The sequence below is a fragment of the Panthera onca genome, chromosome C1 (genome assembly GCF_046562875.1).
Source record: "Panthera onca isolate mPanOnc1 chromosome C1, mPanOnc1 haplotype 2, whole genome shotgun sequence".
In the NCBI taxonomy this organism is placed as follows: Eukaryota; Metazoa; Chordata; class Mammalia; order Carnivora; family Felidae; genus Panthera; species Panthera onca.
The window spans coordinates 66,535,356-66,559,720 of NC_138346.1; the positions used below are offsets into that span (position 1 = coordinate 66,535,356).

The window sequence follows — 24,365 nt, forward strand, 5'->3', positions numbered from 1 at the left end:
CTTTACAACTCAATCATTCATGCTTTCTTTATTTACCTTAAAAAGATCTTTTGGGTTTGATATAGAGATTTCTCAGACTGACAAAGTGAAAAATTATTTCCTACATCAAGTATAAATTCTTCCCTTAAAATACTAGTTTCCCAACAACAGAATCACACAGGCAATTCCAACTTTATCTGATCTTAGTAAATACAGAAAGAACTTGAAAGATCTTTTATTCCATTTTATTTTATTTTTATTTGTGAAGTTGACATAGCATGTTCTATTAGTTTCAGGTGTACAACATAGTGATTCAACAATTCCATACAGTACTAAACTCTCACCACTATAAATGTAGTCACCATATGTATACCATTTTAGAATATTCAGGAAAAAATGTATTCAATGATAGAAGATAACTTAAACACATATTAAATACAGTAAATTCCAAATAACTTCGTAGTATATGTGAATGCCATATTTTCTTTTTTTTGCAGCTGTGACTCAGCTCAATATTACAGTCCTCTGCTGAGAGTGGAAATGTTCAACCTACATCCTATCTCAGTACAGTTAGGGGTGCAAGTTGCCAATCCATCCCGTTCCTTACCACTTATTAGCTTTATGATGACAGGCAATTTATTTAAGCTCTCTGAAAATCTGTTTCTTCAGCTCCCAAGTGAGAACCATCCTACCCCCTGGGAAGAATTTAGAAGGGATAATGTATATTAAGCAGGGTCTTTCACATATTAAAAGCGTTCAGAAAACAATACTTTATGATATTTGGCATTAAACACTCCCAAATGTATCAGGCTGTTGCAAGGAGTCCTCTAAATCTCCCTTGAACAACTAGACATTAATATAAGTACAGACTCTTGTACTCAAAGTTGCTGGATTCAAGGACTGATGTTCAAAGAACTGAGTCAAGAACTGGTGAAGAGGTGGGACAAGGCTAGCCACAAATGGACAATTACCTACTCTTCCCTTGCCCCTAAAGATACTTTTAAAAATGCCCCTAAGATAACTAGCCAGCCATGTGTCCAGCATTTTTATATATTTTTTTTAAATGTCAGCCCCTGTTCTTAAAATATATATATTATTAGGGTAAATAATCCTTTGAGAGATTTGAAAAGCCTCATAAGTGTAGAAACTTTTTCTTCAGAGTAGAAGAAACAACTATTAAGAGGAAAAGTACGTTCGGTGTAAAAGAGATTTGAAATTACACTTGATTTAATTTATCTTGAAAAACAATTTGGACCTAAACAAAAAACCAAATTTCTAACAAGTCAAGGTAAATTCTTTGACAACCGAGAGACTAAATTAAGTAATTCCTCAGATTTTTTTCTAATTCTAACATTCTTTGTAAATGAGATTAACTCTGGGATGTAGTCATCCGCATATCAACTAGATCCAAGATGATTTGGTGTAAAAGACCTGTTTCATGTGTCCACTGAATTTAAAGGAAAATAAGTCACTCTTAATGTTGCTGTTTTAATAATTTATCCTGAAATGCATCATTAGTCACATATGTCTCAGAATCCGGAATTTGTCTGTTAAATAAGCTGGTTTGCAAAAACCTCATCATTTTTATTTTTTAAATGAAATTATAGTTCTCTGATAAAGTGACATTATACTCAATTTTTATGCCCACTAAGTGAAATTGTGAAATAGGATATCTAGAAGAGTTATCAGTGTTCTTTTGGGATTCTCTCATTTTGGAGTGCAAAGAAAAATAGTACAGGTATCAATCTTCCATATGAAATTTCCTAAAGAATATCATTGTGATTATCTGAGATCGGGAGAAGGGAACATGGCAGTGATAGTAAGAGTGTTTTGGTTTCAAATGTGCAGTTTCTAGTGAAAACGTTAGAGAAAACTTTTTATCTGTCAGCAAAATCAGGACATCAGAAAGAAATATTTTGGTCTCCAGATTTACAAAATACGTCCTCCTGACAATTAGTCAACCTCTCACACACATGCACCTTGTCTGAAGTGGTTTTAGGAGCAAATAAGCCAATTATGAGGGTGCCATTAGTATTGTCAGTAGCCTTATAGCAGATAAATGGCTCCCTCAAATTGGTGAAAACAAAAGGACAATATTTGGTTTTAGTTTCTCAACGTCATCTTCTCCTGGTTTTCTTGTGAACGTGGTTCCGTCTTTCCTTCTGGAATGGGTGTGCCGGGACCTGGGTTATCTGGCACCTGGCCAACCTCTCCAAACTCTAGCTGCTTCCACAGACCCAATCTTACACCTGTCTGTACATGATATCTCCTCTTCTTAGAATGCACCTTCTCTCTCTTGTCCACATGTCTGTGCTTCTCCTAATAAACTCCTTTGGGAAACGCCCAGGGGAAGTCAAGACTTGGCCTAGATTTCACTTCCCGGTTAACAAAGAAAAAAGCTTGCTAATTCCTGATGATGGCAGAGGTGTGGGCAACAGATACCTTACGCTGTTGCTGGAATGTGAAAAGGTGGGAAGTCAGGCAATATCTACCAAAGTTAAAAGACCCACGCCCTTCCACTCAGCAGAGCCATTTCCTAAGAAGATATCCCACAGAAAAACTTGTCCAAGTGGGGAAAATATTTGAAAAGTGATGCTGACACCAGCATTGTTTAAAATAACCACAAAGCAAAACAAGAGAAACCAAAAAACTAGAAAGAACCTAGGAGCTTAACATTTGAAGACTGGCTAAATAGATTTTTGGTGTATCCCTCTATATGCATACCACAGTATTCTTTCCATAATAACAAGGAAAAAATTTTGAGATAAATTATGTAAATCAAACAAGATATACATCAACAGATATCGTGATGTTGTTTCTGGGAAAAAAGATATAAAATATCTATTTCAGATGCTTGGATATACATAAGAAATTTCAGAAAAGATTTCAAAAAAAATTGTTAGCAGTGACTGCCTCTGCAGAATGGGCCTGGGGGAAGAGAAAGGGAAGGTTAGTTTTGATTTAAAGGGACACAGAGGTCAAGTGACATGCAAAATGTTACTTGAAGAGTAGGTTAGGAGTTTTCTTGGTAGAAGAGGGGAAGGGATACCTGACTCAGTTGTTACAAGCATGCCTTCCAAAGACGAGTGGGCATGCTTAGGGGACAGTAAAAAGGACAGCGGCTGATTCACACGTTCTGGGTGCAGAGGGAAGAGGGCTGGCTTAGGAGCTGAGCCTCTGTGAACATAATTGCCAACAGTACTCTCTTCAAAAGTGATTCTCAAACTTTAATGTGTACAGAAATCACCAGAGAGTCTTGTTAAAATGCTTTAAATTCTGCTTTAGAATTCTGCTTTGGGGCGCCTGGATGGCTCAGTTGGTTGAATGCCTGACTTCAGCTCAGGTCATGATCTTGCAGTCTGTGAGTTTGAGCCACACGTCAGGCTCTGTGCTGACAGCTCAGAGCCTGGAGCCTGCTTCGGATTCTGTCTCCCTCTCTCTCTGCCCCTCCCCCGCTCACACTCTGTTCTCTCAGTCTCTCAAAAATGAATAAACGTTAAAAAAAATTAAAATTCTGCTTTAACAAAGAAGAGGAAAGCCCAGGACTCTGCATTTCCACAAGCTTCCAAGAAATGCCCCTGCAGCAAGCCCCCTGCCACACTTTGAGAAGAGGGGCTTCAAAATTTAGAATATCACGTTTTTGTGTGGTTTGTGTCTTCACAAATATGAAGCAGAGCCAGAAAGCACTTGTTTTTAGAAAACGGGCTGAGAAAAAGAGTCCTCACTGAGTATGAGGTTGGCATCATGATGCTTTGCCAAAGCAATCTTAGTGTCAAATGTTCATGATCAGCAGTTCTGCTTTTTGGGACTCTCCATGTTTAACAAATGCGGGCTTCTGGAAACTAAAGCATCGCCAGATTGAGGCAAGCCTCTCCACTCCACCCCTCATGTGGTTAGTTTATTTGTTGACTTGTTGAGAGTATTTCCGAATATAGTTATACTCTTTCACATTCTCTGGAAGATTGAAGAATCTAAAACAAGTGAGAAGGAAAACTTGCCATCTGCCACCCTCCCACCCTGCCACATGACACTCCTCAACACGTTTCATAGAAATCCAGGCTGTGGATCCACCATACATCTAAAAACTACCTTGGGTTGGCCAGCTGTAGAAACGCCTTCCCTCTATCACAGTCTGTGTGAGCAAGTATGATGTCATCCAGCTCAGTGAGGAGCAGGTGTGTCGTCTCCCGTTTGTTCGCCTTTGAACTTGGATCCCAGAGACTTACCATCTTGATTTTCGTAATGTGATATTGCCGAGAGTTTCATGCATAACAAGACAGTATGAACTCATGCTAAGGTTGGGTGCTTTGAGGACAGAGTGTTGGTCAAAACCACGTGTAATCATCTCCTCACTGTGTGACCTTAGCCAAGTTATTCAACTATTCTGCGTCCCACTTTCTTCATCCATAAAATCATGATAATGATAATGGTATCTATTTCATGAGATCGTCATGAAGCTTTAAGTTCTTGGCATATTTAATTAGTATTCTTCTTACATTGTTATTAGAATTGATCTGAAAATAGCAATGTTTGAATGGCGCTATATCTATTTCTGCATACCTACCACAGACTAGGTGCTGTGATAAGGGTTAAGGTGGTAAACAGAATCTCTTATCATAAAGACTGCATTCATTTCTGTAAAATAGTTTAAATTCAGTATACTTGTTTTTTAAGCAAAGAGAAAAAAGTGTTTTGAGAGATAAAATGAGATACACAACTTTTTCCCCTTTCCCATCAGCCTTTCGCATGTGATAGAACTAGCAAATCATATGCTTGATGTTTGCAAAGGAATGGAAGTTTTCATCAGAGCAGTGTGAATGAAGGGACTCTACACAGAGTAGGTTCAAGAAAGCCAAAAGCAGGTAATGAGGCAGCCAGGGACATGCAGCAGTGGGGAGACCTGAATGTGCACCTGGAGACAACAGCATTTCCAGAGCCCAGCAAAAGGTGCCATCATGGAAGACGGGCCTCCCCATCAGGAGATGAAGAATGCAAAGTCCTAGAAAGGAGTTGTGGGATAGTTGGTGGGTCAGGGGAAAGACCTTCGGCCCCCAAAGGCTGCTTTCCATAGTTAGACATAATCCAGAAGTCTTTGTCTTCTGGGTTCTTTGGGATTTAGCCCAAGGCAGGCATTAGTAGGAACCAGAGGACCGTCCCCACCACACCCCACCTTCTAGCCCGAGTGACTGCATTCTTCTTTGGTAAACCTCCTTCCTGGGGTCTTCCAAAACTCTAGCTCTCACTGGGATCTGGTGCCACTGTTTCCTTCTCTTATCCATTAAGACCCAGGAGTGGCACTGGTTCTCTCCATTGCTAGTTCCTGGGTGCTTTGTGAACCAGCTTAACCTACATAGTAAAATGTTTCTTTGTTAAATTATTTTCATTTAGCCCCTTTTGAGTGTATCTATTTCCTGCCAGGATCCTGATGAAATCGGAGGTACAAAATTTTAAAGCAATAGATGTTTATGGAAAGGTTAACTCTGTTGTGATGCCCCAGAGAGGAGACTCTGAGCTGATGAAGATGTGGGTAAAGGTCCTTCTGTCTTGTGGGACAGCAACTACAAAGTGAAGTAAGATAAACGATTTCTGAGTTTCATCATTGCTAAAGTTAAGGAAAGATTCATGCTCTGTATTTACTTAGTTGCAGAAAGAGTAAGGGGCGGGGGCATCCCACAAGTGTTCATTTAAGAAGTGCAGACCCATAGGAGCCTTTTCCTGCTTGTTGAGCCTGCTCTTCCCCACAGGAAAGAGGAACAGATTTTTTTTTTTTTTTGATGTAATGACAAAAACCAGAATGTAAAAGACTTTCAAAGAGACTGCATGAAACGTGAAACAAGTGTATTGGCCTCTGAGCCTCCTTATTTATCAAGGGTCATGGAAAGCATTGAAACAAAGTAGTTCTCTCATTGTAGCACCCCCCTAGCGAGTAGAGAAGTCTGTTTTTTATCTGACTGTAGATGAGCAGGTATAGGAGACTGCACGTAGCTAGGAAGTGCCATTGCCCAGCACCCGTCCCACATCCGAGCCCCAAGGTGTGGCTAGGATCCTGTTGCTCAGCTACCCAACAGGAATAGAGGCAATCCTAGAACTAACAGCTCATTTCACGGGCTGCAACATTTCCAAGGAGATTGAGGGGGAGTAAGCCAAATGTGGTGATCACCCGGCCCTCCCTGCACCTTCTCCCCAAGTCACTTACCTATCTCTTCTAAAGCGTGTGAAGCTCTGAAGTGGGCTCTGACTGACCTTTGCCCATTATCTGGCCCACAGTGAAATTCTTATTTTTCCCAAGAGAAAAGATAAGAAGAAATGTAATCATATGTGATTTGTGTGAGTTTGTGAATGAATTTCTGAAGGTTGGAACTGCTTAGGGATATGGGAAAGATATTAATCTCCAAGAAAAACATGGCAGCACCTAATTCGAATGATATATGAAGACATTACGGATAGCTTTTTATGGTAAAGGCAATGGCTCTTGGCCTTTGAACATGAAAGGAAAAAGACGTTGGTAAAAATCCTTCAGGGAAAGAGGAACTACATGTTTGATTATGCTAAGTTATGGCAAAGTTCAGTTTGATTTTGTAAATAAAGAGTTGTCTTTATAAATATTAGCTATTTCTTTTAGTGTAAAGAAAGACGTCTTCATAAAAGAAAATCTAATTAAAGCTCTTCAATACATGGACAAGTGATGTATTAAAATGGCAAACTGGTATTGTGGTTCCAATAAGTAACCAACCATATTTTTCTTAGCATTAGCTGTAACTAACTTTTCTTGGCAAAGGGGGGAAACTGCTATATGAAATAGGTCAGGCAAATGTTTAATTGATCTAAGGGAAGGGAAAGAGCACATGTAAGCACAAAATAGAACCCAACACAGTAACTTAGTTTTTATATTGCTCAGGTACTTTCTTTATTTACATTGATATTTCTTTTCCCTTTTTATCCTACTGTGGCAATAGATCTAAACATAATGCTTTAAATATTGGGATGTACTTTGATCTTGTTTTAAGAGCCAAAGCTTTATGAAGCTTTTATGTATTTAAAGAAAGAGGCATAAAAACTCAGGCATGTGAAACATTAAATTTTGTTTCAATACACAAAAGTTAATGGCCATATAAATATGGTTTATGAGACTAAAGAAACAGAAAAATATTTTTAGATTGCATTTTAGCTTTACAAAGAAATTATAGAACTTCAAGATCATTTGCTTCCTGGATATTTCCTGGGCCTCTTTTTGGACCTGCATTCCTGAAAGCTGTCAGTGTTACACTGAGTATCTGGTGCTCATGCCCTTGAGCTTGAACATTTTGTGGTTAATATTTAAGATCAGCATGTGGAGCTAGACTGAAGGACGGTCACTTTCTCTATCCTTTGCTAAAACCAATGTTGGTTAGTCCATCACCTTCTTAAACAGTAACTGCAATCATACACACCATCACATCCATCTCTCTGTCAAAGCATGAGTGAAAATCAATTGTGGCGTATCTAGAAATACTCCACTTACTTCCATTTTGCTCCTTATGTGCTGATGCACCTACTCAATATTAATCTCCTTCATAGTTAGACAGTGGAAAAAATTTGAATGGACTTTTGTGGTATAAAACTAGCTATGTGACCTTGGACAAGTCATTATCTCTCCTCCTGACATCATGCCTTCTATCCAAAATAAGAACCCTTGTCTAGATGATCTCTGAGAACTTTCCAATGCCACAATTCCTCAAGGATCAGCACAAGCCTATCTGTGAAGGAGTGGTAAAGATTTGAGTCAACTGATGTTCTGTTTAATGTGATTTTAAAAGTTGTTTTATCCTGCCTATAAATCTTAGTGGAATTTCATTCTGGAATTTTGATTCATTAGTACTCAGGAGATGCCATCTGTGCACCTTTAGAAAATACTTTAATTCAACCAAAAACACTGTAGTAGGTTTGGAAATAAAATAAGAAACGAGATGAAGTTCTTGCTTTCAAAGAGAATAGGGGACAGAGTCAAGGAGGGAGGTGCCCAGTAGAGGGTGGAGGGTGATGTGGTCAAAGAGGAAAGGAAGAAAACAAAGTATTAAGGATGTGATGGCTCCTGGCTTATTTGGTGAAAGACAAAGGGTTTGTTGTTATGAGAAATGATACTGATGTCATCCTCAGTAAATATTGGTAATGCCCTCTTACATTTTAGCAGAAGGAGAAAGACCAAAAATAACCCAGGGCCCCAAATAATAAAGGATTTAAAACTGAAAATTCAAAGAGGACTAAAGTAACTTTTAAAAACCTTGCTTGAATGGTTATATAACAGAGAAAGAACAATATTATATGAAGTGACAAAAAGTAATTTTGTGATTTAATATCCTTTTGAACTAATGTTGCAATGCTGACCTCATCAAATGCTTTACATTCATCTATTTAATTCCCTTTCAAGAAATTATGTTTGTATTACTGTGTCTTGCCCATAAAACCTATTTATTTGGTTTTGGAATACCATTGTTTGCTTCTCCAACACCAACGGCTGCCTGTGTAATTAAAAGAAAATTGCAGTGAATCTTCCAACAAGAAGTAACTGCATCCCTGGAAATGGTCATCTGTGGATTTATAATTAAATTCTGGCTTTCATTACTTTGGGTGGAATGGTAAGAGAAGGCATGGGAAGACTGGAGCATCATCTGAGGACCTCCCTCATGATCCCACAACCTCCCTTCCTCTCTCTCTCACTTTAAAATACAGCACTATGACATTAAAAAAAAAAAAAGAAAGAAAGAAGGTAGGGGTGTGCCTGGGTAGTTCAGTCAGTTAAGCGTCCACCTCTTTGTTTCAGTTCAGGTCATGATCTCACAGTTTGTGAGTTCAAGCCCCGCATCTGGCTCTGCACTGGTGGCACAGAGCCTGCTTGGAATTCTTGCTCTCTCTCTCTCTTTCTTTCTGCCCCTCCCCCTTTGCTCTCTCTCAAAATAAATAAACATTAAAAAAATAAAATAAAACATAGCACTGTGGTGAGGTCAAAACAAAACAACAAAAACAAACCTGACTATTCATTTTCCTTTACTACCAGAAAGAAAGAGAATCAGAAGTAATTTTAGTGACTTCTTAGAAACTTTTTATAAAATTTTAAATGCATTTCTGGAACTGGTTCTAGCTACTTGAGAAACATTTTTTAAAACATGTTAAGTTTATTTATTTATTTTTGAGAGAGAAACAGAAAGAGCGAGCAGGGGAGGGGCACAGAGAGAGTAAGAGAAAATTCCAAGCTGGCTCCACACTGTTAGTACAGAGCCCTGCCTGATGTGGGACTTGACCTCACAATCCGTGAGGTCATGACCTTGAGCTGAAACCAGGAGTCAGAAGCTGTTAACTGACTGAGCCACCCAGGCGCCCCCTTGAGAAACATTTTAGAATAGAATCAGTAAGAAAAACAATTCCAATTATTTAGGCTCAATATATCGTCAGTGATTTTTAAAATGACGATCTGTGAGTGGAAAAATCACAAATCTATAACAGCTTTGATTCAGTAAATTCCAATAGGGGGCCTCAAATATTTTTATATCATGTTTGAAAAAATATGGGGCGCCTGGGTGGCTCAGTTGGTTGAGCGGCTGATTTCAGCTCAGGTCAGGATCTCAAGGTTGGTGAGTTCGAGCCCCGCGTCGGGCTCTGTGCTGACAGCTCGGAGCCTGGAGCCTGTTTCAGATTCTGTGTCTCCCTCTCTCTGACCCTCCCCCGTTCATGCTCTGTCTCTCTCTGTCTCAAAAATAAATAAACGTTAAAAAAAAATTAAAAAAAAAAAAGAAAAAATAGCTGATTTTCCTTCTTCCTCTTTCTTTCTTTCTTTCTTTCTTTCTTTCTTTCTTTCTTCCTCTTTCTTTCTTTCTTTCTTTCTTTCTTTTCCTTGGTGGGGTGTATGGACTTTACCATAGTTTCAAATGTTTACCTTCTAGTATCTACAAGATATTCTAAAACCAATAGGCCAATTCTGTGCTATCAAGAAATTGTAACTTTAGGGGTATAGGGGTGGCTCAGTTGGTTAAGTGTCCAGCTCTTGATTTTAGCTCAGGTCATGATCTCATGGTTCATGAGATTGAGCCCTGAGTCACCCTCTGTGCTGACAGCACAGAGCCTGCATGGGATTTGCGCTCTCTCTCGCTCTCTCTCTCTCTTCCCCTCCTCCTCTGATGTGCATATGTGTTCTTTCTCTCAAAATAAATAAACTTAATTAAAAAGAATTGTACTTTAAACTTGCTGAAAAACTGGTTGGCTATGGCCCCTAAAAGATGGATCTAAATGGCAGTTTCTGCATTTATTTATCTGATTGCAGGTACATTCTATACTCGTTTTTGGCTTATTTTCAGAAGGACAAATTAACCTGAAATGTAAAGAGTTTATTATTTTCTGCTAGCAAACAGTTTCTGTTTCTAAAATGATGTCCTCTGAAGGCACTGTATTAGTAAATGCTTGGGGGAAAGCAAGAAATTAGTAGTAAATGTTTGCATAATAATATATATATTTACACACTACTGGGGGATCCACATCTAAAAGCAAAGTCCTGAAGTGGTAAATTATGTTTACTGTGGAATCACATCAATACTGTTCTTTAGCTGAGTTCTATTTTCCAGTCACATGGTGGCAAAGCCAGGTAATGATACAGTGGTCCTGTGGATTTAGAATCCTGAAGCCTGGGTTTAAATTCCGATTCTGGCATAGGCTATGGGTATGGGAATCACCATTCTGTCAGGCTTGCCTTCACCCACCAGCCTGTGTGGCATCACTATTATATCCTCTGAGACACCTCCCAAGGTCAGACCACTTCACAGGTTTAACTCCAGACACCAGTATCCCTATCCCTTGCCTTCAGGGAGGACCCAGGTTCATGACACTCAGTGAGCCTAGATTCCCAAACAAATCACAGAAGGATCTATACACATTTTCTGCTTTAAAACTCAAATGTCACTTATAATTCTGAGCGAGCGAGTCCACAATTCAGAACAAAATGATTTGACCATCATTTTGGGAAATTTTGTACCAAAGACCAAGGATGAGCTCCTTCTCCCTGCCGAGCCTCAAATTAATAAAGAATTAATTAACTCTTTTTATGAGGCAGCTAATGAAAAGGTTCAGAACTCCAAGAGATGGGCATCAGGCAGAATGTTGTGAGGAAAAAAATTTCCCTTTATTTTCTATGCAAGAAGATACTAAATAACATTCCAGTATTAATCACACTGATTCTTTAGCCTTCTGATGCTGAGCTCTCCCCTCACGCTGTCAAAGTTCTAATCACAGTAGGAAGGTCCCCCATCTATCTTGGAACTGACGGAGGACAAGACCCTGTGCAGCATTTTCCATCTGAGTGACCACTCTTTCTGTTTAATATCCACAATGTCCTGACAGCCCGATGTCCCATTACAGCATTCCCTTCTCTTAATGGCACACTGAGCAGTGTACTGCTCTGTTAGTCCCCCACGGAGCTGTACCAAAGTCATCAAATTCTCGTGACAGAGAGAACAAGGCAGAGACTGAAGGACATCTTATGCTCTCATTCTCTTTCCTTTGTGAGAAAGTCTCATAGGAAAGGCACAGCCTAAGCCTCTGGGCAGGTGAGCAAGGCCGTGCAGTCACAGGTAGAAGTATTGTCACATAGGAAACGGCCAGTACATTCTTCTTCCTTCTGAGACACGTTTGCTTAGGACCTCCTAGAATGGCTAACATTAAAGGTGGGAGGGAAAGGAGGGAAATTATCCTTTCTTTCTTTGAAACTGGAAACATAACAGCGAGAAAGAGAAAATTAGATCTCGATAAATTAACTTGCATAAAGGTAAATAAAAGGAGCTGGTTCCACAGGGAGTTTGTAATCTGGGAGGTGAATAAGAAACGTGCATAAAACTCTCGGCATAAGGTCAAAAGAGACAATGCAATAGTGTTAAAAGTTGGCACAGATAAAGTTTCATGTTAATGTATCTTTTGCCAACTTTTATGAATATGGGACTTTACGTGTATACTACTCTAGTTTAATAAAAATCTCACATCTTGCCTTTATGTCAAGGCTTATATGAAGAATATGTAAAGTTACCAATGTTGTTAAACTGCTTCAGCTATGATGAATGAAATGTCTTCAATACAGAATGACGAGCTAGTCATCAAAAATACTCCTTGTATTTTTACAATGGATATTGGCCTTTTTTTTCTTCAGAGTCCGTATCAGAACAGCCATTTATTCTCTTATGTGCAATCCCTTCAATTTAACAAACAACCATATTCCACAAATTTAAAATGTAAAGCCGTTCTATAATTAACACAAGAAAAAAAGATTCTACCTACTGAGAAAACAAGCAAGATATTAGAGAAGGAAGAATATGTAGCCTAAAACCTGGGTAGAATTTTCCATGTATGAGTGAGGGGGGTCCGGGGAAGATCCATCAAGAGAAGTGAAAATTTTGAACAAAGACCCAGAGGTGGAAGAGTGTGGTGTGTGCAGTGAAAGTAGTGAGCCTTCCATGTGTCAGAGGAAACTCCACTAATGGAGGGATTTTGAACTGGTTTATTCGATGATGTAACCTCAGTATCTGGAAAAAGTGCCTAAAGAAATGAAGTGTCCGATGCCTAGAATATAAGCAGTATTTGATAGCTTTCAAGGGCTAGGCTATTTGGATTCCTGCACCAAGGGAACTGGTTAGGACTCCATAGAGTAACAGAAACTAAGTTCAACTAAGCAAAAATGGAGTTTATTTGTGTTTATCACGGAACCAACCCCAAATCATGAAAGTATGTGGATCTTGGGAAGAACCGAGTGGGAAACAGGAAGTCATCGTGAGTTTTCTGGCTCCGTCTTTTGTCGCTACTTCTTCCACACCTGCGTGATTCCTTTCTCTGGGCACCTTGGCTCCACCTGGTTTGGAGCGTGCATTTCAAGCAAAGCCCAGCCCCCACAGCCACCATGTAGCAGCTCTGTTTGACTAGGTCAGATGGCCAGACACCCTCCCCTGCTCAGGTCCTCAGTAGCTAGGAGCACAGGTTCACCTCTGGGGACCAGAGAGGGAGAAGGGTGGAGAGGATGGCTGTGAGCAGCCACTCGAAAACTTGACCATTATAAAAACAATTAGAAGGCATTAAAGCATGTGGCCGATAGTGTTCTTATTTTGTATGCCTGTATGTTTAAGCCATAAGCACTGTTCGTATGAAATATGTTAGCCTAACACTTAAAAAAAATATATTGTCTGTTCACATACTTCCCACTTCTTCTTCAGCTCCAACAGCTTAGTAATTATTTACTAAATATTGGTCACCTGTCCCTCCAGCTCCTGTCAACATTGCCCTGACTCTACCAGAGACAGAACGACACCATTTCCCGAATGCTGAATAAATGCTGTTAATGTGTTCATGCTACCTTGATTGGCTTTTGTGAAAATATAGAATTGTTGAGATGGAACAGGAAATGATTACTCAATTTCTTTCTTTTATAGATGAGCGATGGACCCCTAAGTAATTTATTGAAAAAAGATCTAGTAAATGTTTTGTGAACAGAGAAACAATACATTCTTGTGATTCTAGAACATGGGAAAAAAGGTGGACTTTTGGTATGTTGCAAAGATCAATAGATTTTGGAACCAATAGCCTCAGTTTCACTGCTTTGCAAGCTATGTGTGGCCTTGAGCCTTATTGATAAGGCTCAGAAAGCCTCACAATTCTCAGCTGCACAGTAGGAATAGTTATAATAATATTATTTTTTTACTTTATTTATTTATTTATATAATAATATTAACAGTAACTAATGTACTGTTCTTTGGTGAGGAATGGATGGATGAAATATTGAAGGTGATATCATTTAATAAATGGTAAAGCACATGCAATGATAGTTATCAATAGTAACAGTAAGTGTGTTCGGTGGAAAACAACCAGGATGAAATATTTACTGCAAACTACCAATATACACATAGTTAATTGTGAGTTCACACATGACCAAATGTTAAAGACTGTTTCAGCTTTAAAGTACAGTATATAACATAGAAAGCTCTATTCTCAGTTCCCAGAGTTACAAATAGTTTCACATGGAGGTTCCATTGTCTTGGGAACACCTGATGGATATGGCTTTTATAATTCTACCAATAGGTGTTCTTCATTTGATTCAAAATGTATATATTTGCTTACCAAACCATGTTGTTGTAATTAAACTTTGGGTCAAATTCACAAGACAGGGAAACATATTGTGGTAAGAGAAAATAAAACCACTGACATTTAGGGTGCAAGATAATCTAGTTTAACATCTAAATGTAGATGAAGATGGGGAAATGTAAGTTTTTATGGAGAAGCTCAGGGACTTGCTCAAAGGCATGTGCTCATGAGTGTTGAAATTGAAGTAAAACTCACATCTTCTCACACTGAGCTGTTCACTATAAAACAGACCCACCACTAAACACAGCATTAAAACTGAGAAAAATTTCAAGTAGATCTTCAAAGTAAAGCCTTAGACAATAAATAAAGGGCCACCCAATTGTCTACTGGTGGAATAAGAAGACAAAACTCTATTTGCAAATTATGTAATTCATTAAGATAGCAATGATTTCATAGTGAGAATAAAGTAACACTTTTAAGCAAAAGTAAAATGCAAAAGCAACACAAGTTATTGGCTATGCTTGAAGATAGTTGTATCTACTTTTAAACTTTCTCATCTTTGAGTCATTAGGGGTTTGATATGACAGACCAACTGGAAATGAAGGAGTAACAAGAGGAAGTTAATAATGAGATCCACAGGGAAGAAGGGAAAGAAGGAAACAGAAAAGAGGTTGAGAAAGAGCACCTAAATCTGGCTGGTAAGAAAATATTTAGTGTTGGGCCACTAGATGGCGATATAATGTAAGGTGCTCCCTCCACTTTTTTTTTTTTTTTTTTTTTTTTTTTTTTTTAAACAAGCTATTTGCTGATTTGTATTAGGTACCATAGAGTGAGGCGAGGATGAAGCCGAGAGGATACTGCAGAGGTCTCTGGTGCATGTGTGTATGTGTGCGTGTGTGTGTGTTCGTGTATGTGTGTCCTGCCTCAGTGAGACTGCAGCCCTTGTAAATACTTGTTACCTTTTGCAAGAAGGAATCTGAACTGCAGCTGAAGGCACGTTGTTATATCATCTGGTCTTTGGGAGATGCTGTTCCTCGTTGCAGATGGGTAATTTTCCTTTTTATCAGGTAAGCCATCTGGTTGTTTCGTTGCGATCTTAGTCATACTCATTCCAGTTATTCCGGTGGAAAGAGAGCCCGAGGATATACAGTTTGGGCTGAGCAGGAAGTCCATTTTTGTATGTGATTTCGGACCAACGGTCCCCCTCCTCCCTCTCTTCTCCTCCCCTTCTCCTCCCCTTCCCCTCCCCCTCTTCTCTCCACCTTCCACGAACTGAATTCAGGTTTGTTTTGCAGTCAGCATCTTGATACAAGATGGGATTCTTTGGCCTGAAATAGCTTGGAACCTGGCCAGTTTCTTCCTGCCTTTGCTTGCCTTCAGTCTATTCAAGGTCTCCTTTTTGAAACCCCCTCCTTCACCCGTGCTGTAGAACTGGACTAGCTAGCTGTGAATAGAGGTCATATTGTTCCTAAGGATGGAGCAAAAATTAGATCTCAGCGTTAGCCCCACAGGAAGGAAGAAGGCGGCGGGACTGCTGCTGGAGCCTAGCTAGCACTGCAGGGGTGTTCAGCCTCCTCGGGCAGAGGCTGGGCTTGGGCAAGAAAGGAACAATGATGTATTCCCCCTAACTCGGATCGAACCGCGCCACCAAAGGAGCTGGAGGGAAGTGGGAACGAGTCCCTTCTGTGGAATGCCAAACAGGAAACACCGAGTTACTTTTAATTAGACAGAGGTCACGATCGGCAGTGATACTGCAGATGCTGTTCGGTTCCCCGTGTGAACCGGCTTGCTTTTCCAAACTGCACAAGAAATGTCTCTGGGTGGACGTGAGGCTTTTCAAACGCCTTTGTTATCATGGATTCCCTCTCTCCTACCTGTTTGAGGTATGTGTTTAAAGACCAGCTCCCCCCACCTCCCCGACACGTTTACTTCTCATATGTCTTTTTGCTCTCTGCAGTTACTCACTGAAAATTGTCACTTCTCTGTAGCAAATCAGTCCAAAGAGAGTGGTTGCAGGTGCTTTTTCACGTGTCCCGTGAAACAATTAAAGCCAAAGCAGGGTAATGCTCTGTCTCTACGTGCATGTGACTAAATATTTTCTGAGATGCAATGGCAAACTTGCAAATTGCCAACACTGTTGCTATCACACCTATAAAATGTGGCTTCTTTTTATGTGGATTTACAGGTTCAAGTGGTATTTCTGATGCGCTAGTGTAGTAACAGGACATATTTCTCCATAAAGCACTTTAAAGCATCCCAAGAGGATGATGCCGAACAGAAATAGGAAAATTCCATGCTGAGGTTGGTGATTCCTGCTTTAGTTTCTCCCGTCCAGGGAGCAGTGGGTAGCTTACCTTTCCTATTTGCTGCAAGACCTGACCCTCCAGGGTGATGCAGCTTGGGACTTCTGCACATACAGTGGACGCCTGACACTTTACCCCTCATCTGGGCATGTTGGAAGAAGAATAACTAGGGTGAAAAACTTTAAACCTCTCCTTTGTTGCTGTTGCTTGTAATTGCTATGAAACCAGTGCATCCCTCTTGTAGGAGCAGTGTTGCAATTTAGGCCTTCCTTCACAAAGCTCCTTGAAGAGATTTTTAGATGGTGTCTATTTTAGGAACATAATGTGTAGACAGGAATGGATGGCCACAGAGATTTACGGGAAAACAATTTCGTGGAGAGGGTGAGGTAACATTTTAAACCTCTAGAACAGAGCCCAGTGGCTGGTTATATCACATGAACCCAGTAATGGAGTTAGTTTTCATTAAACTCACTGCAACTCCTTTGTATGGCTTTTTTTTTTCTTCCCTCCTTATATCGTTGGTCTGGCTTTTCAAATATGTTTTTAGGCAGCCAAGGTATCCGGGACGCTCCTACTAGTAAAAGTAATTAATACATTGGATTCTGCCGCCAATACTTATAGTCTCTGTTTATATGGCCCCTTCTTGCTGGGAAATTTGGTATCTGGAGACTCATTTATTAGGGCAGTTTCCCTTTAAGGCATGGGCTAGAGGGTTTCTCCATCCTTGAGAGGGGAAGGGAAGGCACAATTGGAGGCCTAATTAATTATACAGTATCCAAGAAGGCACAGGGGATCTCGGCCAGGATTCTCCATTAGCAGCTAGAAATACCAGGGGCAAAGGGACAGACTAGAGACCTATAAGTAAACTTTATTGCCACCAATAAGGCAATGAAAACTCCAGAATCTCAATAGAGGAATCCAGTAAGAAACATTCTGGTTCTTTGTACAGAAGGCACTGTCAGGGAACCCAGAGATTCTGAGAGAAAAAAACATTAAGAGCATCTTCTGTATGTGTTGCAGACAAGGAAGGGAAAAATCTGGGGCTTGTTTGGACTTACCCCTAGGACTTCACAGACTGGGCAGTCCTCATGCATTTATATTGGTGTGAGCCTGACACCTGAAAGCACCCCTCCAAAATTTAGCCAGGGTTGGGGGGGATGTGGTACAAGGTTTTATTTTCCTCCTGGGTAGTTGAAGAGGCTGAACCCATCACTTCCTCCCAGGTAAATAGCTATCTTGAAAGGGGGAGGGGAGAAGAAAGAGTACAGGGGTTGGTGGACAGGTATTGAGAATGAGCTATTGATGCTTTTGCTGTCTTCAATGTCAGGGTCAATGGGGCTGTGATTTGTGTAGTAATGACTACCCTTTGAAAATTCTGATTAGTCAAGTAAGCCTGTTTCACAGCTCAGTTTAGATTATACTGGTGAGTGCTAATTTATACTAGATTATACTGGTGAAGGGTAGGGGGTGATGAAGAGATTTATTCTCAGAGCAACTGTGTTCAAAAAAAAAAAAGAAACAATTAAACCAAATTTCCCCAAAACTGCCTCTAACTGTGCTTTTCCAACTTTTTCCTTTGTCCACGTTCCTAGTTTCCATTTATTAATTATTTTCTTTAGCAAAGATGCATAGCATTTACTCCATCCCAGCCACTATTCTGAGCAGAATTTTACAAATATATTCCCACTTAATCTATGAGATAGGTACTATTATTAATCACCAATTTATGGATAAGGAAACCAATTAACTTGCCCTTGGGGAGACAATCAGTGGCAGAGCCCAAACAAACCCAAACAGGCTGACTGCGGTCTATTCTTTTGAGCACCCCTGATCACCTGTGTGATGGCAGAACTATGACTGAGCCCAGATAATCAGGACTCAGGTAGTGCAATCTGTAGAGGGCAGCTGTAATTCATCTGCTTAACTACATGTCACAATTTCATATACGTTGATTTAGAATAATTCCCTAAATGTGCTACATTCATTCATTGGAAAAAAAAATGTTGTGCCCTCCTGTAGTACAGGACAGTCTGTATCCTAGATACAGGAATATGGTGAATAAGACAAAATCTCTGCCACGTGATGTCTTCAGTCTAGTGTTCAGGGCTGAGAGAAGGGAGAAAACATAAATTTCCCCAAGGGCACAGTGTCTCACAGGTGTAAGAATTGGCATTCCCCTTATTAGCAATCCAGAGAGTAGAAGAAATGGAAGGAAATGGGGCCACACAGATGACCAGCCAGATCTGGGGAGCCCTGCTTAGGGCCCTCGTTGTTGCTGGCTTTTATAAAAACAAACTGAGGGGGGCGCCTGGGTGGCTCAGTCGGTTAAGCTGCTGACTTCGGCTCAGGTCATGATCTCGCGGTCCGTGAGTTCGAGCCCCGCGTCAGGCTCTGTGCTGACAGCTCAGAGCCTGGAGCCTGTTTCAGATTCTGTGTCTCCCTCTCTCTGACCCTCCCCCGTTCATGCTTTGTCTTTCTCTGTCTCAAAAATAAAATAAATAAATGTTAAAAAAAATTAAAAAAAATAAAAACAAACTGAGGAACAATATCAATATCAAGTAAATTTAAGTTGCATATTTACTAGTGAGAAATTACTGGTTAAAAAAAAAACACAAAGCAAACCTAAACCACTCATTTTTACACACAAATTTTTTTTTAACAATTTGTAAAGTTCTGTGAAAAATGCTGTGTTTCCTAGAATGCGGTGAAATTGGCTTTTTAAATGTTTAAAAACACTAAATGTTTGAGAGACGCCTGAGTGGCTCAGTTGGTTGAGTGTCCCACTTCGGCTCAGGTCATGATCTCATGATCTCACAGTTCGTGGGTTCGAGCCCCATGTTGGGTTCTGTGCTGATGGCTCAGAGCCTGGAGCCTGCTCAGATTCTGTGTCCCGCTCTCTCTCTGCCCCACCCCCACTTGCTTGTGCACGCAAAGCTAAATAAATAATAAACATTAAAAAACTTTAAAAAAAATCTCTTTGAGATTATTGGTTAGGTGGCAGCAAATAATTAGTTAAAATGAAAAAGAAAAAAAAAAGCCCCAGGCATCCAGTCCTTGCTTACACTTCAGCACTTTCCCCTGAAATGGCTAAATTTGGGAGGTGTGGGCTGATGATGAGGATGGAAACCAGTCTGTCATTCCCTAGGTTGGTCAGGACATAGTAGGCACCCAGAGGTGCCTTTTTGCCTAGGTTGGTCAGGACATAGTAGGCACCCAGAGGTGTTTGAACAAATCTTTTTTTTGCAAATGAATTAACAGGATCTCAAAATAATATGGTAAAATATCAACATCAGCTTTCATTTTTATCTATATTAAATGCTTTATTATGTTTTTATTGCTTCAGAATTCACATTCTAATAGTTTATCTTTTTATATCTCTTGCCTGTTTGCTCCCACTCCCTCTCAGTTACCTACAAACATTGTAATTTCTCTCTAGCAAGTGTGAAATTCTCTCTTAGAATGAACCTTGCTTCTAACCCTGTAAGTGGTAAAAAGTCCTTTCCATCTCTCAGGGCCTTCTCCTCCTTTGGTGCCCCCCACCTACAACTTTAGCTTGAACTTTGATGAAAGCATCTATAATTTTTGGCTTTAATGTTTTCTTTTGTCATTTGTGCTTCTGATGTCATATATATGAAACCATCACCTAAGCCAAGGTCATGACAATTTACTTCTTTTTTTCTATTCTATTGGTAGTTTTAACTTTTACATTGATACCTGTGATTCATTTTCAGTCCATCTTTATAAATACTGTGAGGCAGGAGTCCAACTTCATTCTTCTGCATGTTGATATCCAGTTGTCCAGCACTAGTTTCTTACTGAATTTCAACTTGTCCGTGCACCCGATACGCAGTAGGCCGACATCTGAGGCATGGGTTTTGAAGCAAAGAAAGTTTTATTATCAGAAGGGCAGATCAATGAGAAAGCAGGAGATCATTCCCAAAATTGCTTGCCCCTGTTGAGTCTCCGGACAGCTTATATATGTTTGGGGAAAGAGGTAAATACATGAGAGGGGGGTGAGGGGTTCCTTGAAACCTTGAGCTGGGGGGAGGGCTTGAAATAATCTGGAGGTAAGCATTCTTCTGGACAATGAGGTGGCATTTGGGACTTGGTATGATTAGATGTCAGATACTTTCAAGACAAATATACCCTTTAGGAAACCATTAGGTTTCCACAATCAATGTATAAACAGGGAGTAGGGGCAAAAAGGCAAAGTTAATGACTAATCATGCATGAGGTTAAGAGGTGCATAAAACATACTTAAGTAGGGAACAAAACAGAATGTGGAGCTAAGTTAATAATGCAACTAATACAACCATAGTTCTGTCTATGTTTTCAAAACAGGTCCAGGAACCAAGTGTTTGACCTCAGATTGTGGAAAAGACTATTGTTCCCCCATTGAATTGTCATGTTAATCTTGCTCGTGCTATATTTTATGTACATCTGTGTCTTTAGTGTCAGTTATTGCATATATTGGGTGCTGTCGATGTCTTTTTTCTTTAAGAAAAGAACAATGAGATTCTCCCTTTTTGAGAATCCATACAACTTTAAGTATATGAAAATTGTCCCACATACCTATAACAGTAAACACTTTCTTAACCTAACTTCCTGTCAAAATTTTTCTTATAACTGATAGCGTAGTCATTTGTGACTCTACTGGAAATTTAAGGAGGTAAGGAGTAATGAGCTAATGTTTTTGCAGAAAGATTATTAGTAATTTCTAAGAAACATCTCTACTATTGCACATACTCTCCCAAACTTATGCAAACATCACGTATGTTCTTTATAATATATGTTGCTTGTCTCCTTTTTTTCATAAACACCATTGAGGGAACCATTGAACTTGAAATAGAGGAGTGTCATCCAAATAGGGTTGGTTGCTGTACTGGTTTACTAGAGCTTCCATAATAAAATACCACAGACTGGGCAATAGAAATTTCTTTCTCACAGTTCTGGAGGCTAGGAGTCCAAGTTCAAGGTGTTCTTAGGTTTGGTTTTTTTTTTCTGAGTCTTCTCCCCTTGACTTGCTGCTGGTAGCCTTCTCTTTGTGTCCCCGCACAGTTTTTTCTTTGTGTGTATGCTTCCCTAGCATCTCTTTCTGTGTCCAGATTCCCTCTTCTTATGAGGACACCAGTCAAATTGTAATAGAGACCACCCTAACAACCTCATCTTAACTTAGTCTCCAATACAGTCACATTCTGAGGTTCTATGGGTTAGGGCTTCCACGTATGAATTTTGAGGGGGACACAATTCAGCCCATAGCAGTTTTCTCTGACTATACTAATGACTGCTAAAACAATGAGCAAAGAAGATAGAAACTCGTAAGACATTGTTGTTGATAAAATTGTTGTTATACTAATGGTGAGTTTTCATTATTCATAACCTTCTTCCACTGGATAATGAGGAGTTGTCTGTATAGGTATTAATAGTCCAATAAAGGAAATTAATTAGGTTTCTATTTAAAGAGGTATGATGGATAACAAAGTGGGCAGAAAGAGTGGTGATGTTGATTAATCTTGTGTGCCTATAATCTCATGTGTGCTTTCATAATCTATGAGAAGTTTACTTAGCTGAGGCTCTTATTTGTTTCAGTGACAAAAGTGACACAAAAGGATATAAAAATTAGAAATCAATGAAGAATTTATAAATAAAATAATTAATGTCAAAGTGCAACTGAGCAACTGAGACTGAGATTAATTTAAGTATAAAAGTATTCCCTTAGAAAGTTAGTACAGCTCACAGAGTTGAGGAGGAGTTGAGGAGTCTAGACTGGAAATGACAAGAGTAGGGGAGGTCATGACAGTCAGATAGCCCTTACTTTGGACTTTTTGGTGGTTTCTGCAAGGTGCTGTTGTCTCCTAGGATGAATTCGTTTAGCTACTTCAGGCTTTTTTTTTTTTGGTAATTTGGATTAAAAATTAAAATTCTAGGGGGTTCCTGGGTGGCTCAGTCAGTTAAGCGTCTGGCTTCGGCTCAGGTAATTATTTCATGGTTTGTGAGTTTAAGCCCCACATTGAGCTCTGTGCTAACAGCTCAGAGCCTGGAGCCTGCTTCAGATTCTGTGTCTCCCTCTCTTTCTGCCCCTTCTCACTTGTGCTCTGTCTCTCAAAAATAAATAAATGTAAATAAAAAAATTTTTTTAATTAAAATTCTAGGAAGTAAGCATCTGGTTATTCAAGTCTGGATTATAAATCTGATCGCCTTAGTTAAGGGTGAACTGGGACCTTTGACTAACAGTCATACCAAATTATTCCTTGGTTAAGAAGAGTAATTCTACCCCAACAAACCTGAAAACTGTCTACATACACAATGTTCGAGAAATGGTTAAATAAACCATGGTCCTTACAAATAATGAGATTTTATGAAGCCATTAAGCATATTGTTTCAGGAATGTTTACTTCTTTGCAAAATTGCTCAGGATCTAATGGGTACATAAAAAGGAGCATACAAACATATATATCTAGTAGGAGCTCAGTAATGAAAAACAAAAAGCAGCAGTGTTTTTACTTAGGAAAAGAACAACTGGAAAGAATTTAATAGTTATCTCTCATCTATGGGATTCTGATTTCTACTTTCTTCTTTGTAATTTTTTTAAAGTTTAAATTGATTTTTTTAAGTTTATACATTTACTTTTGAAAGAGAGAGAGTGAGCAGGGGAGAGGCAGAGAGAGAAAAAGAGAGAGTCCCAAGCAGGCCCTACACTGTCAGTGCAGAGCCCGACATGGGGCTCAGACTCACAAACCGTGAGATCATGACCAAATCAAGAGTCAGATACTTAACCAACTGAGCCACCCCAGGCACCCCTATAAATTCAAACAAAAAGTAGAATATTATTTCTTATTTTTCTTATAACAAAAGTAATACATGCTCATTACATAAAGCAAGAAGGAAAATATAAAAAAGATGATAAAATGATTCTTTTCTACACAAGCAAAATTATGACTATTAATTATTTATTTTATATGCCAAAGTGTTTTTTGTACAAAATTCTCTAAAATTAGCATTTTGTTGCTTTAAAACCCAGAGTAAAAGTTAGCATCCATTATTTTTCTGATGGATTTGGGTAAATCTATTTTGTATAAAGATCTTTATTGTATGTGTAATCAAAACAGTAAACTCAATGTAAAGTTAGTAAGGAAACAGTTGAATGTTTGAATATTTTAGCAGCTCACAAACTCTCTATAATAAAATTAGTATTTTGCAAATTTTGTAACAATGGATGAGCTTTGGGAAGTGGCCTAACATAAAGTTAGCTTTAAATGTCAAAGGAATGTTGTTCTAAAAATTGTGTAATTTAGTACTCTCACTTCTCCCTTTAGAATTCAGCAAAATTTTAGGAAAGTCATCTTATATTTATGACACACCTACCATTTGTAATGGATTGTTTTAGTAAAAATTGACCTCAGATTGAGAACATTAAAAGCAAACCGGGAGCACCTGGGTGGCTCAGTTGGTTAAGCGTCTGACTTCTGCTCAGGTCATGATCTTGAGGTTTGTGGGTTAGAGCCCCGCATCAGGCTCTGTGCTGACAGCTCAGGGCCTGGAGCCTGCTTGGGATTCTGTGCCTCCCTCTCTCTCTGCTCCCCCAGTTTGTGCTCTCTCTCTCAAAAATGAATAAATAAACCTTAAAAAAAAAAGCAAACCAAAAAAAAAAAAAAAACCCTGTAAATACTTATGCAGTTTGTAGATGAATTTTTAAATTCTTTCAAATAAAACTCATCAAACTGGCAAAATCAGTTTATAAGATTATCAAATAGAATAATGATAAGAATACATTAACAATGTACACTATTGAGCCAGAGGACACAGAGGAGCAATGTGGGTCATTATCAGTATGCGTTGCATTTGGAGATGTGGAATTATTTGTGTGGAGAGTGTAGTGGGAAGAACCCATGTGAAGAAGAGATAGTTAATGGTAAATCTTAGATGACAATATCCAGATTATTTTTAAGCAAATATTAAGAATTTTAAAATCAATGAGAAATATAGAATAATGAAAAGAAA

General features: G+C 39.2%; 1 protein-coding gene across 5 annotated transcripts in view; it reads left to right on the forward strand.

The window, feature by feature from the left end:
- Nucleotides 1–24,365, forward strand: part of LOC132670955 (sodium channel protein type 1 subunit alpha) — a 147,714-nt gene that overhangs the window by 5,103 nt on the left and 118,246 nt on the right. The window contains exon 1 of one of the 5 annotated variants that reach the window (XM_078451180.2): nt 14,887–15,128. The exons of 3 other annotated variants lie outside the window; for them this stretch is intronic. The gene's annotated coding sequence lies outside the window, so the exon portion shown is untranslated. Of the gene's footprint in view, nt 1–14,886; nt 15,129–15,287; nt 15,945–24,365 lie in introns of those variants that run through there. One more of the 5 variants, XM_078451181.2, reaches the window with a different exon arrangement.